Genomic DNA, 13,939 nt, shown 5'->3' on the forward strand with positions numbered 1-13,939 from the left:
TTAGCAGGCTCTCATCCTGTGAAGCCGGCTCTGGCCACTAGGGGGCAGGGCCATGAACTCAGATTGGAGGAAGCCTGTGGGGCAGCTGGCAATCTGGAGGGACAGACAGAACAGGCCACCAGGTGCAGACAGGCGAGGGAGGCAGGAGAACAAAATGGAAGACAACTGGGCTGGATGGAAGTCAGTGACCTTGGATGCTGGCACCTGCCTTACTTGCCACTGCTAGATCAGGCTTCCGAGCCTGTTGGCCGTCCAGGCCCCATGGTCCCCCATAGGTGCCATGGCAGTTCCTGTGGAATTCCCCAGGTGTTACCAGGCAGCATACAGGTAACAGGCCTGGAAGGTCCCCAAAACCCCAGCTGGACATGCTCACTTTGGGGCTCCCTGTTCAGTGGCACAAACTCCATGACCCAGTGAGGGAAACAGGAATACACCAGGCCAAGCAGTATATGGCTAAATACATTCCAAAATAAAAAGCAAAATAAACAGGAGTCGCATCACCACGGTGCCACGACCCCATCTCTGCCTCCTTCCCCTGGCCTATGCTATCAGTAAATAAGTTTTCCAGCCCCAAATAACTATCAGAACTTTCTACCCATATGCCAGCTCCAACCTCTGCTATGTATGACACAGGAGGTGGCCCTACCACTGGAATATACAAAATGTTACACAGATATAGTATGTACACTAAGGGGGGGCCACTCCAGAGCCTGTGCCCTCACCTGGTCTACATTAGCCCCATTGTCCTGCCTCAGCCGCCTCTCTGAGTAAGAAGATGGGAGCCCCCCTGAGGAAAAAATTGCTTTGGTGAGAGTTAAGGAGGCCATTAGGCCTCCTCCAAACAAGCCAATTGTATAAGCCTCTGACTCTTAATAATCATCGTCCAGAAATTTAAGGAGTCAGCTCTGGCCAAGGTGGCAAAGGGTCTGCATGTTTGCCTCCTCCTGATTAGACACGGGTCTTATTTTGCTATTGTGAGGGTAAAGGGGTGACTGGGAAGGGGTGACTGGGAAGGGGTGGCTGGGACATGATGGGGATGGAGCCTCTGGCCCCACACTTCTCCAGGCTTTGCTGACAGCTGCCCGCTTTTATTTTATTCACATTTTTATCCTTTTTTATACTTTTCATAACTTTTTGAGACAGTTTCACTCTTGTTGCCCAGGCTGGAGTGCAATGGCACAATCTCGGCCCACTGCAACCTCTGCCTCCCTAGTTCAAGCAATTCTCCTGCTTCAGCCTCCCCAGTAGCTGGGATTAGAGGCATGCACCACCACGCCTGGCTAATTTTGTATTTTTAGTAGAGACAGGGTTTCTCCGTGTTGGTCAGACTGGTCTCAAACTCCAGACCTCAGGTGATCCACCCACCTCAGCCTCCCAAAGTGCTGGGATTATAGGCGTGAGCCACCATGTCTGGCTTCATAACTTTTCATAACTTTTATACCATAACTCTTTTATCCCATAACATTTTTAATCCCATAACTTTTTATAATCCCATACATTTTTTTTAAAATCCCATACCTTTTTAAAATTTTTTTTTTATTTAGTGGCCTTTTAGATTATGGTGATCTTCACCTCATCTCCACCTGTCTCCCCACATTAGACAGGGGTCTTATGCTTGCTACTGTGAGGGTAAAGGGTTGACTGGAAAGGGGTGGTAGGGACATGGTAGGGGCAGAGCCTCCAGCCCCACTTCCCCAGGTTTTGCTGACAGTGGCCGGCTTTTAGATGATGGTGATCTTCACCTCATTGTTCTCATCAGTCTGGTACAAAAAAGGAATGCAAGGGCTGCTGCCCAAGCCTGGGTGCTCCTGGAAGTTCTGCATCTCATGAAGCAGTTGCATGATCTGCTGCTCAGTGGGGTTGTCACAGGGAGAATGCTTCCCCGCCTCTCCTTGTGCAGACTCCCCACTGCTGGCAAGGCTCACCTCACAAAGATCTTTGGAGAGAGGGAGGCAGGGTGCTGTGTGAGCCCTCCCCTGCTCCTGCGTGCCCACTGTGCCTGAGGACTCTACTTACTACCCTGGCTTGTCAGTAGCCCCAAGCTACTGGGGGGCGGGGGCCCCTGGAGTGGGCTCATCAGCAGGGTTCTGGGCAGCTGCCAGGAATCTGCTATGCCAACTTGTTGCAGTCATCCACAAGCCACGCCAGCTCCAGCAGCTTCACCTGGAGGGAGGGGTGCTCAGCTGCTCTGCCTGTGCCTGAGACCATCCCCAACCCCACCCCCTCTACCCTCCACCCTCCACCCCCCCACCCTCCACCCCTACAGAGATGTTCCACGCCCTACCTTCACCTCTCCCTTGTCCTGGACCAGCCTGCTGATGCACTCCTCCTCCTTCCACACTGCCCTCTGGCTCTGGTACAGTGCGATGTACTCTCCTGCAGGAGGACAGGACTCAGATGCTGGGGCCCCTCTGACCAATGTGCAGCTCTCTTTGCCGTGCCCTGGCTTCCCACTCCCCGATGGTGTCTGTCTCTCTCCAGACAGCTAGATGCAGCAATGTTCCAGTTCCTCCACCCTCTCCTTCAAGTCCACCTTCTCCTGCATGAGCTCCATAAAGCGGCTCTGGAGCCAAAATAATGGGGTCACATTAAGGCAGCGACCTTCCTGCCCCAACCCTTCTTGGCCCATGCCAGGAAAGACTCACCCACAGCTTCTCCATGGCCCCCTGCAGGGCCTGGTGGGTCTCCCCACACATGGGATCACCCCCAGTTCTTGGGGCTGGGGCTGCTGCCTCAGGTTCCTTCTGGGCCGAGGCCAGCAGATGAGCCAGGCGCTGGCAGTGCACTCCTTCAGCTGCCCACATAGCCGTGCCTGCTCCTCCTCGGCACTAGCTACAGCTGAGTTGAAAAATGCCACCTGCAGGCAAGAGGTACGCATTCTTATAGGGGGATACACAGGATGAATGGGGCAGGGAGGTGGAGAGCAGGCCTTGCCTTGGGGGGCCTCGGAGGATGCACCTGTTAGTCACAGGTGAAATGGTGTCTGACCACTGGCTCCCAGGGAAGGGGTGAGGGACCAGAGAAATCAGAAGGCCAGGAACCCAAGAGCAGAAGGGGGTCTGGGAGGGACCACAGAGGGAGGCAGCAAAGGTGGGGCAGGGGGAGTCAGGCTCACCATGGCCTTCTGGCTCTCTAGATCCTCCGGGATGCTTGGCATGGGCTGAGGCACCTCCTCCTCCTCCTCACTGTCCATCTCCTTTTGGGGGTGGCCAGAGAGGTCTTCAGACAACCCAACAAGGGCAGAGTGGGCCCACCTCTGCCCCCACCCTCACTGTGTAACCCTAGGCCAGCCCCTCCCTAGTGGGGAATGAGCAGCTGTTCTTTATTTTGAAACAGTCTCGTTCTATCATCCAGGCTGGAGTGCAGTGGCATGATGTGGGCTCACTGCAACCTCTGCCTCCTGGGTTCAAGCAATTCTCTGCCTCAGCCTCCCGGGTTCAAGCAATTCTCTGCCTCAGCCTCCCGAGTGGCTGGGATTATAGGCGCCTGCCACCACACCCGGCTAATTTTTGTGTTTTCAGTAGAGACGGGGTTTCACCATCTTGGCCAGGTCGGTCTTGATTGAACTCCTGACCTCGTGATCCACCCACCTCAGGCTCCCAAAGTGCTGAGATTACAGGCATGAGCCACCGTGCCCGGCCTCTTTATTTTTTAAAGAGCCAAGATCTTGCTATGTTGCCCAGGTGCAGTCCCGCTATCAATAGGCATGGGAGTTCCGACCTGCTCCATTTCTGACCTGGGCCAGTTCACCCACCCTTAGGCAACCTAACCTGGTGGTCCCCTGCTCCCAGAAGGTCACCATATTGGTGCCAAACTTAGTGTGGACACCTGGTTGGCATAATGACCAGCTGTTCTAAAAGTCTGTTTCAGCTCCTCAATCCTATGCTGCTAACAGTTCCCGCTTCCTCCTGGGGCTCTCTCCTCTTCCTGTGAGCAGTCTCCGGTACCTTCCCCAGGGAGAGCCATGAGGCTCAACTGGGCCTGAGGCTGCTGGTTCTGCTGGCTGATAGCTTCCAGGCGCTCCTAAGGGGCCAAGAAAGGGAGTGAGAAGGCACAGAGGTTGCCAGGTCGTTACCCTCAGGGCCCTGCCCTGAGCAACTCCCTCACCTGGGTCTCCCGCAACTCTTGGCAGCCCATCTTGGCCACAGCTTTGCTTTGAGCTTTCTGCTGCTGCAGCCGATCCACGAGCTGGGTCTGCAGCAGTAACTGGTTGTGCAGCTCCTCCTCCTCAGAGGTCAGCTGCTGATAGGTGACCACCTGCTGCTGATAGGTGGCCACATACTGCTGCAGATGACCCAGGTACTGGTCCTGCTGCTGCTGCAGACTCTGAGCCTCCTGGCTCTTCAGCTCCACCTGCAGAAAGACCCTGGGCATGAGGGCAGGTGGTGGCTGGCCCATAAATAGGGTAGCAAGGTCACTGTGTGGCTCTGTTGCCTACCCAGGCCCCTGGCCCCTTGGCTCCAGGCCTAAATGACTGCCTCCCTTTCCCAGAGTCCCATGCCTCCTTCCCCAGCTGCAGGGGTCTGTCCTGCAGACCCCAGCCGCACAGAGGATGAATAACATACTCACACCGATATTCAGTGATAGAGCAGCTAAGGGGCCGGGCCATGCACAGAAAGAGTTGTGGCGGCCACAGGCCTTAACTGGCTGGCCCTCACGGCATTTATTCAGCACAGACTTAATGACAAAGGCTTTGAGTCAACACACCTGTGGGTAATTAACTCCCCCTGCCCCCAGGTAGAGAGCAATCATGCACCTGCGGATAATCAAAGGTTGGTCTTAGGACCACATAAGTAAACAAGCTATTCAGATAAACTCCCCCACATTCCCATGTTATTTGCTCTATTGCTATCAACTCAAGGTAAAGGGGATTAGAGGTAAAAAGGATTTCAGCCAAATCCTTTACTGAAGCTATGCAAACCTTCTGGCCTTCCAAGAAGGTTTGTGTCTATATCCTGTAACTTCATCTTACAATTTTCCAACCACTCTGACTGATCCCCTAAATCTCCCCATTTTCTGTTTTTTTGCATTCAGTCTTGTTCATTGGAGAGTACAGGTGTGCGCAGCAACAGGTCTGTCAGGCATGGTGGTCATTGCTCTTATTCTGGCTTTGCATCCTAAAATTAGTAAATAACATAAGACAAACATGAGTATAATTAGCAACATTCTTTTCTAATCAAGGAGTGACCCACCACCCCCCGCCCCCAGGAGCGGTGGTCTATCCAGGAGAGATAATCTCACACACCCTTCCATATGGCTGTTTGTTGGGTGTGTAGATCTACAGTTTGAAGGGATTCTAAAATTGTATTTTTAAGTTGCCTTATGTCTGCTGTTAAATTGTCATGAAAGGTTCCCCAGAGGTGTTGTTTCACCTCATCCCAACTATGCATTGACTGATTCCATGGTAGAGAAGTGACACAGATATGTTTATGCTCCCAGTCACAGTTTAATTGCTGTTGGAATGCCAGTGCATCTTGTCACTCCCCCACATATTCCAAAGGCAGCCTCGAGGGCTTGCAGATGTGCAAGAATCTTTTGATCTATACCTTGCTGTAAGAGAAGTTCATTAGAAACATTTCTGGCCAAATTATCTACAAAAGCAGCTGTTTGTACTGATTCAGTAATAGATGCTACAGCCACACTAGCAGTTGCTAGGATGACTATGGCTGAGACTATGAAGGCTGTAAGTGTGCCTATGAATCTTTCGGGTCTGACCTGGGAGAGGGCACGATCTAAAGTGGGAAGGGAAGAGGAACCTTGCCAACCGCATGTCAAATTGACTGGTGGGAATGCCTCAGATTGTCTCCTTAATACCACGACTCTAGTAATATTTATAATTAGATATATTGTAATTAGTAATACATGAGGTGAACCAAGGCTATCCCTGCATCTGGGTCACAAACATGGAGTTTTGGGGTATAACAGAAATATTAGTTCCCACAAGGAAAACATATGGATGGGTAGTGCAAATCAGGCACTGATCAGTGTGATTATGAATAAAGGTTATAGTATAGTTGTGACTGGAATTATGATATGTCCAATGCCAGGTGTCAAACGAGGTGCTAAGATGTCCCAGGCACCACAAAGTGTCTTGGGGTGGCATGGACTTTACTTGGGGTCTGGAATATCCCATCCCCCCATAGACCCAAATCATAGGGGAATGGGACGTGGCTATGAAACTGTGATTGGTGCCATGATGGATGAGGACATTAGTAAGGCTGCCCTGCAAGTGGCTGTAGGGGCTCCAGTCTAAGATGTTATAATTGCCTAACTGGAGCATATGGGCTTATTCCCCATGACAGACCTCCCAGCTAAAGTGGAATCCATTACTTTCCCGGCTTTGTTCTTTAGCACAGGAAGGAATGTTTGGGAAAGTGGCATTGATTGCATCGCCCGGTTTGAGGCTACCTGCAGCTAGGAATGTTAAAGCATCTCCTTTGCCATGATGTACCCATAATTGTGTTTGGGCAGGTACACAGTCAGGGTTAGAACCTTTATAACTTACACACAGTGGGAGGATAGTGGAATGATATGTAGTGTTACCTGGCACCTTAGTTTAATGTGTGCCATTAATGAGGGACCCCACTGGGGGTAAATCTATCCCTCCTAGCCAAGCAGTTATGTTATTAAAGGCTGAGAAGGAGGTGTCTGCCCAGGTGACAGGGTAAAAGAAAGGTGGATCTAAAATATGAGCCCAATAGAGTGCACCAGGTACAGGTTGCAGACAAAGCAAGAGCATATGAAGTATCAATACCCTATGCGAGTTGCGATGTACAACAGAGAGCATAGCAAGCAACAAATTATCTGGAGTGAATGGTGTCTGTGTCTGGAGCAGGATTCATTCAGCCTCCTCAGTTGCCGCCTTCAGCATCCCCCAGGTAATGTCCAGAGCTTGTTGCCGTCCGAGGACACTGCATTATCCAGGGTTGTGAGTCCTGTAGGGTCAGTTCCTTCATTTCTGGTACCAGGTTGGGTCCTAGTCACGTCATGGTATGGTTTGATGCGTCGTGCTGGAATCCAAAGAGGACCTGAGGGGGTGTGAACACAAGCATATCCTCTTCCCCAAGTTAACAATTCATTTGGACCACATCATACATTACTGTTCACATCTTTCCATAAAACTGCAGTTTTATGTCTTGAGAGGTTTTAGCAAAGTGCTTTTCTACAACGGACTGAAATTTGTCATCTAAATTTTAAAAATTAAGGGTAAATAAGGCTTGTGCCAATAATGCTGCAGGGTCCTTACCCATACTCCCCTTTTTTGTTTTTTGAGCATATTTTTAAGGGTGGAGTGGGCACATTCTACTATGGCTTGTCCTTGGGGGTTATACGGGATGCCTGTGGAATGTTGGATGTTCCCCACAGGTGACAAAATTGTTGAAATTGTGAGCTGGCATAAGCTAGATCATTATTAGTTTTAATTTTTGTGGGTTGCCCCATAAATGCAAAAGTTAAAAGAAGATGTTTAATGGCATATCCAGTAGACTCTCCAGGAAGGGCATTTGCACTAATTAAATGAGAATTGGTATCAATGGATACATGTACGTATCTAAGTTTTCCAAATTCAGGGATGTGTGTAACGTCTGTTTGCCATAACTTATTAGGTTCCAATCCTCTAGGGTTGAAGGAGGGTATGTGCCTGTGAGCTGGCAATCTCGGCATTGCAGGATAATTTGTTTAGCCAGCCTCTGGGTAAGTTGAAATTGTTTAGACAAGTTTCTCCAGTTTTGGTGGAAAAATTGATGCGATTGGGTGGCTTGGTCAAGCACTGATGTCATAACCTGAAGGTCTGCTTCATCATTGCCATAAGCCAGTGGGCCAGGCAGTCAGCTGTGGCCCTGAATGTAATAAAAATAGGATGTGTACACTGATCTAGCAATTGCTGAAGTCAAAGAGCACACAGGGTGGGCTCCAGAGTGGACTTAATTAGGGCTGTCTCAAGGTTCTGCAGTAAATAAACAGAGTAAGCCAAGTAACTAACAATATTGAGGGGCTGAGTGGAAAAAGTTTCCAAAGCCAATATCAAGGCCCCACCCTCAGCTCTCTGAGTGTTAGTAAATCCAGATCGATTGATGGAATTATGTGGTCTCCACCAGACTGCCACTTTTCCATGTTTACTAGAACCATCAGTAAACAGTGTTAAAGCATTAGGTATGGGGGAGTGAACTATCTGTGGCCTGAATATATGACTTTACTGATTAACTGGATATAGGGAGATAGTATTTTAGTCTCGGTATGTGAGCAAAAAATCCATTCTAGAAAGCATAGCTCTGGGGCCATTTGTCCTATTAACCCTGTAGGGGAGTGTTTAGTGGGAAAAATAAAAATAAACAATTGAACAGAATATTCTGGATCTATGAGATTTAGTTGTCTTTGAGAAATAGCCTGTTCTATTTCTTCCATCTCTCTCTCTCTTTTTTTTTTTTTTTTTTTTTTTGCTGCAGGGGTTAAATATCTGGGAGAATCCAGGGCTGTGTTACCGTTTAAGATAGAAAACAGGTTTTGCAGCTTATAAGTAGGAATGCCCAAGGTGGGGTGAAGCCAGTTAAAATTACCTAGTAATTTCTGATAATCATTTAAGGTGTGTAAGTTGCTAGTATTTAATTTAACCTTTTGAGGTCTTACTGACCAGGAAGTATGTACCCAAGATACTTCCAAGGAGAGGACATTTGTGCTTTTTCAGGTGCAATGATTAAACCACTTAGCTGTGCATTCTTTATGACAGAGGTATATAAACTTAAAAGCATTGGCTCCATTGGGGCTGCTAGTAGAATATCATCCATGAAATGAATAACCTTGCAATGAGGAAATTATTTTCTACTGGGGAACAAAGCTTGATTTACATGATACTGACACATGGCAGCACTGTTTAGCATTCCTTGAGGAAGCACTTTCCAATGAAATCGGCAAGCTGACCTTTCAATATTGACAGCTGGTATTGTAAACGCAAATTTTTCTCTGTCTTGCTTTGCCAGGGGAATAGTGTAAAAGCAACAGTGGCCATTATTAGAAAGAGGTGTTTTAAATTCTTAAATTGTACTTAAATCTTAGCAGAGAATTATAATCTGGGATGTCGCTTGTATACAAGGAACACATGAAATTTTGCCATGGGCCACCCGCGGAGCCAGAGAGTCTAGCCAGCGGGTCCCGGGGCGGCGGCCATGTTGCGCTTGCTCAGGCGCTGCTTTTTGTCTGTGCCACCTTTTGTCTGTGCTGCTCCCTCACCCTGCTGCCGCTGGGCAGCTGCTGCCAGCTGGGTGGACCTTCGTGCACGCCTCCTGCCCCTCCCTAGCAGGCCAGCTCTGGTGTGCTGCGCCTGGCTCCTTGTCACTGCTGCCTCTGTGCAGGCCGAGTTCCTGGAGGCACTTGCTGGCTCCAGGTCTGCGAGCTTCCTTTGCTGCCAAGTATTTCCTTCTGCCTACCACCCACTTGGCCACGCGGTTTCAGCCTCTAATGCTTTTTCTTAACTTTTTATAAATGTTAAAAGAAATGGGTTTATACACCCAATTGCCCTGTCAATCTTGTATTACCAGGCAGGCTAAGAGCTCCCCGCTTAATGCCTCTTGCCTAAGAAAGGGTCCCATAGCTGTAGCATAGCTCTTGTCTTTTTTCCTATTTATTGCAGGAGGGGGCTCAGGCAAAACCTCCATTTCCTCTTTGTTATTTTGGCCTGGCGATATTGGGGCTGAGGGAAAAGGAGGTGGTAAAGCAGGTGACGGTTCCTCCTCCTTCCCCTTTTTAGGCTCTTCTGTGTATAATGGAGCCAGGGCTGCCCTGACTAAGGCCCATAGCATTAAAGATGATACTGGGACCCATTGCCCTTGCACATGATGCTGATTAAGATTTCTCCCCACTTGTTCCCAGAGCTCTACGTCTAGCATTCCTTTTTCTGGGAACTATGGGTTATGTAAGACAACAGTTTGCATTAGGTCCCTTAATTGAGCCTGTGAAAATGAGGCTCCACTAGTTTTAAGCAGCTGCTTCAATACTTTTATATACTGTTCCTGTTGAGCTGATAACTGTTGTCCCATGATGAAACCCTAGCCTGAACAATCCCCGCCAAACTTGGAAATTCCAAGCGGGCATCAATGACTTACTGACTTACTGACTGTGCAGTTCTTTTCACCTTTGTTTTCGAGGGGTCCGTTGTGATCCTTCACAGCGTGCCTCACGCGGGACACCACTTGCAGGGGTCTGTCCTGCAAACCCCAGTTGCACGGCAGATGAATAACATACTCAGACACCAATATTCAGTGACAGAGCAGCTAAGGGGCCACACCACGCACCAAAAGAGTTGTGCACCTTGACTAGCTGGCCCTGACGGCATTTATTCAGCATAGATTTAATGACAGAGGCTTTGAGTCAACACACCTGTGGGTAATTAAATTTGCCGACCACCGAGTAGAGAGCAATCATGCACCCGTGGATAATCAAAGGTTGGTCTTAGGACCACATCAGTAAACAAGCTATTCAATAAACTCCCCCACGTTCCCATGTTATTTGCTCTATTGCTATCAACTCAAGGTAAAGGGGATTACGCTGCTTTCAGCCAAATCCTTTATTGAAGCTATGCAGACTTTCTGGCCTTCCAGGAAGGTTTGTGTCTATATCCTATAACTTCATCTTACAATTTTTCCAACCACACTGACTGATCCCTTACAACCAGCCTTAAATCTCACACCCTTCCTCCCACCATTTAAACTAGGCCACAGACTGATGGAAAAGCAGAGGGAGCCAACCACCATCTGCTAACTGTGCTACATGCCTAATGCTTTCCACGTATTATCTCATTTAATCCTCAGCACCTCCAAGAGGAAGGTGCTAACTTCCCTTTTAAGTTAAAGAAACCGAGACTTAGAGATGAAAAGTAGGTGACCAGTGGAGCCAAGGCCGGAATCTAGTTTGACTCTAAGGAACCTCTTATACCACCATCTCTTTCCCTATGTTTGGGAGGCTCCATGACTCCAGCTGGGATGATGATGTCCAGACCTAGGAGGAACCCACCACTAATTGTCAGAGGGCGGGAAGCAAGAAACAGTCACAGGACTGCCCTGGAGGGTGCTGGGGTCACCTGTCCCCCAGGCTGGAGCTGCCTCTGGCTTCACACCTCCCCTCCCCAGAGGCTGGTGCCCGCCTTCCAGCTCTTCTTGGATGGGGCAGGGTTACCGTGTCCTTTAGCTTGCCCAGCTTCTTTCCCAGCTCCCTCTTTACATGCTATTCCAACTGCAGTGCACTGGTGATCTCCATGTTCTCATTAGTCTGGACAGAGAGAAGCAATTGGCGGCCACCCACTGCAGCTGGAGACCCCAGAACTTGGTGTCTGCCTCCCAAGGCACCTGGAAGGGTGGAGGCAGTTAGAAAAATCATTCCCTCTTCCCCACAGCCATCAGAGCAGGGCTCTGGTTCACAGGTACCTTCAGAACTACCATCTCACATTAGGGGTACACTGCCTCATTTTATGGGTGGGAAAACAAAGGCCGGGAGTGCTAGGGAGGAGAGCAGGCTTTCCAGATGGGGTCACGCACCAGCTTTATGAATCCGTTCTGCAGCGGAGACAGCTGCTCTTTGAGCTCGTGGTTCTGGGTGAGCACGTGGCTGATGGTGGTGCATTTGTTCTGCATGGTCTCCAGGATTTGCCTGCGTGACTCTGCTTGCTCCCGCAAGAGCTCGGCCACCTGCTCCAGCTCCAGCAGCCTCTCCTCCTACTCCTGGTTCGGGTGACTGAAGCCCTCAGTGTCTTGCTCCTGGGCTCGGAGCTGCCAGACTCTCCAGCTCCTTCTGCAGGTGGTCAGCCTCTGCTTGTAGTTGCTGCTCCACCTTGGAGGGCCCTGCTGGGAGTTCCAGGGGCAGGGGTTCAGGTAAGAAGGGAAGCAGACAGTAAGGGCCTCTCGATTCTCAAAAAAACCCTCCTCTTGGTCCACAGCTCCTCTCAGGCTCCCCAAACTTGGCCTCCCTGCTAATGATTCCTTGCACCCGGATATTAGCCAATCTTCCAAGCCACTTTGTGATAGAGACAACTGTGGATGGCTGACAATGGACACGCTTCCCTCTTTGCTGATGGGAACACTGATTCTCATGGAGATTACTAGACTTGCCAACTCCTGGCACAGACCTCTCTCCATCTGCCCCAGACCTCTCTCCCTCTGCCCCAAAGCCCTCCATCCACCCACCTCCCTGGGGCATTCTAAGCCACCCCTACAGCCCTCTGACACCAGTCCTGCTCCCAGGTCACCACAGCCCCAGCTTACCCATCTGGTTACTCACTTCAGCCAAGCTCATCTACTGTTCTTATACCCAACTCATGCTATCCTCCTTCTCCTCTCTCAATGTGAACACCTGCCCAAAATACAGAGGGAAAGGGCCCTGAAGAGAAGGGCTGGTGGCTGGATAGGCTACCATCTCCCTCTCTGACCTTGCCTCCACACAGCCCAGACCCATGACCAACTCTGGCTATAGCCTTCCCATTTTACAGATGCCTAGAAAGATCAAGTGATCTATCTAAGGTGGGGGGCTGAAGGGTCAGGTCTCACCTGCTCCGACATCTGTTGCTTCCTCTGACACCACATGGCCCTCCCTCCTTTCAGATTTTCAGCATACGTATCTCTCTCCGTTTGTAGTTATCTAACTGACTCCATTACCTTAAAGAATGGGTACAAAAGTTACAAAGGGCTGTCACTGGTCCTCACCTGCTCCTGGCCACCTGGGGTCATCTTCCTTCCACATCCCTCCCCTGCAAAGCTTCACCTGCCCTAGATGTGCTTTCAGCTGTGCCCGCTCCTCCATGGCCTGCGGTAACTGCTGTTTCACATCAGGGGCTTCACAGTGCCTTGAAAACTGGATGGTGAAGAGTGAGAAGTTTAGATTTGGGGAGCCTGGGCCGTTCCACACAGTGCACCTTAAAAGGGCTAGGGCTAGGCTTAATGTACAACTCAGTCAATACGACTCTGCTGTCAAGTTTCTTTGCTTTAGAAATAAAAAATTAAATAATTTTAAAAAGATCTCAGGCTGGGCATGGTGGCTCATGCCTGAATCCCAACACTTTGGGAGGCTGAGGGAGGTGGATCACTTGAGCTCAGGAGTTCAAAACCAGCCTGGGCAACATGGTGAAGCCCCATCTCTACAAATACAAAAATTAACCCGGCATGGTGGTGTGCACCTATGGTCCCAGCTACTTGAGAAGCTGAGGCAGGAGGAGCGCTTGAGCCTGAGAGGTAGAGACTACAGTGAGCCGAGATCACACCACTGCACTGCAGCCTGGGTGACAGAGAGAGAGAGACCCCATTTCAAATAAAAAAAATCTCTACTCTCTATTATTACCCATGGAATAGTGAAAGTGTTGGCTTGAACCTCAGATGGAAATATACAGACTCATTAGCTAGCCATACAAATGTAATTTATAAAATAATGGTTTTCATCTATGATGCTTTAAAAAAAATTTTTTTTTAAGCCCTAACCCTGAGATTCTGATTATCCAGGTCTATGGTAGGGCCCCAATTTGTAGATTTTTAGCACTCTCTAGAGGATTCTATGGTAAGATCATAACAAGGACCCAAATTTTCCAACGCTTGGCTAGAGCCTCCCCATACCCCACATGATCCCTAGACCATGGTCCCAGTTGGATGGGGCTCCAACCACCCCTGGAGCCGCACCCCCTAGCCTGTTGAAGCAGGAGTGCCATCATTTGTAATTTCTTTTGCGGCTCTTCTAAAATAAGCTGCATGCCAGCCTTCTCAGTCACCAGGACTTGAAGCTTCTCTTCCAATTCTGATTTCTCCTGCTTTAGGTCCTCATTGCTTCGGTTATGGCCAGAGGCAGTAGAGAAAGGAATGAACTAAGAACAGAAAGGACTGCTTTAGTGACCAACCCTGCACCCTTGCCTAACCAACACAGAACCGCGGCATTGGAAGGAACCCTAGGAATCCAAAGTCACAGATGGCAG

At 49.5% G+C, this 13,939-nt stretch overlaps 1 non-coding gene across 1 annotated transcript in view; it reads right to left on the reverse strand.

The window, feature by feature from the left end:
- The window catches only part of LOC100982411 (golgin subfamily A member 2), an 18,329-nt gene continuing 4,390 nt past the window's right edge, over positions 1-13,939 (reverse strand). The window contains exons 3-12 of the transcript XR_010108878.1: positions 13,650-13,831; positions 12,687-12,895; positions 11,526-11,831; positions 11,167-11,259; positions 4,108-4,353; positions 3,916-4,023; positions 3,116-3,196; positions 2,646-2,857; positions 2,285-2,563; positions 1-93 (exon numbers count right to left, since the gene is read on the reverse strand). This is a non-coding gene — a transcript (golgin subfamily A member 2). The remainder of the gene's footprint in view (positions 94-2,284; positions 2,564-2,645; positions 2,858-3,115; positions 3,197-3,915; positions 4,024-4,107; positions 4,354-11,166; positions 11,260-11,525; positions 11,832-12,686; positions 12,896-13,649; positions 13,832-13,939) is intronic.

This window comes from Pan paniscus, chromosome 10 (assembly GCF_029289425.2).
Source record: "Pan paniscus chromosome 10, NHGRI_mPanPan1-v2.0_pri, whole genome shotgun sequence".
In the NCBI taxonomy this organism is placed as follows: Eukaryota; Metazoa; Chordata; class Mammalia; order Primates; family Hominidae; genus Pan; species Pan paniscus.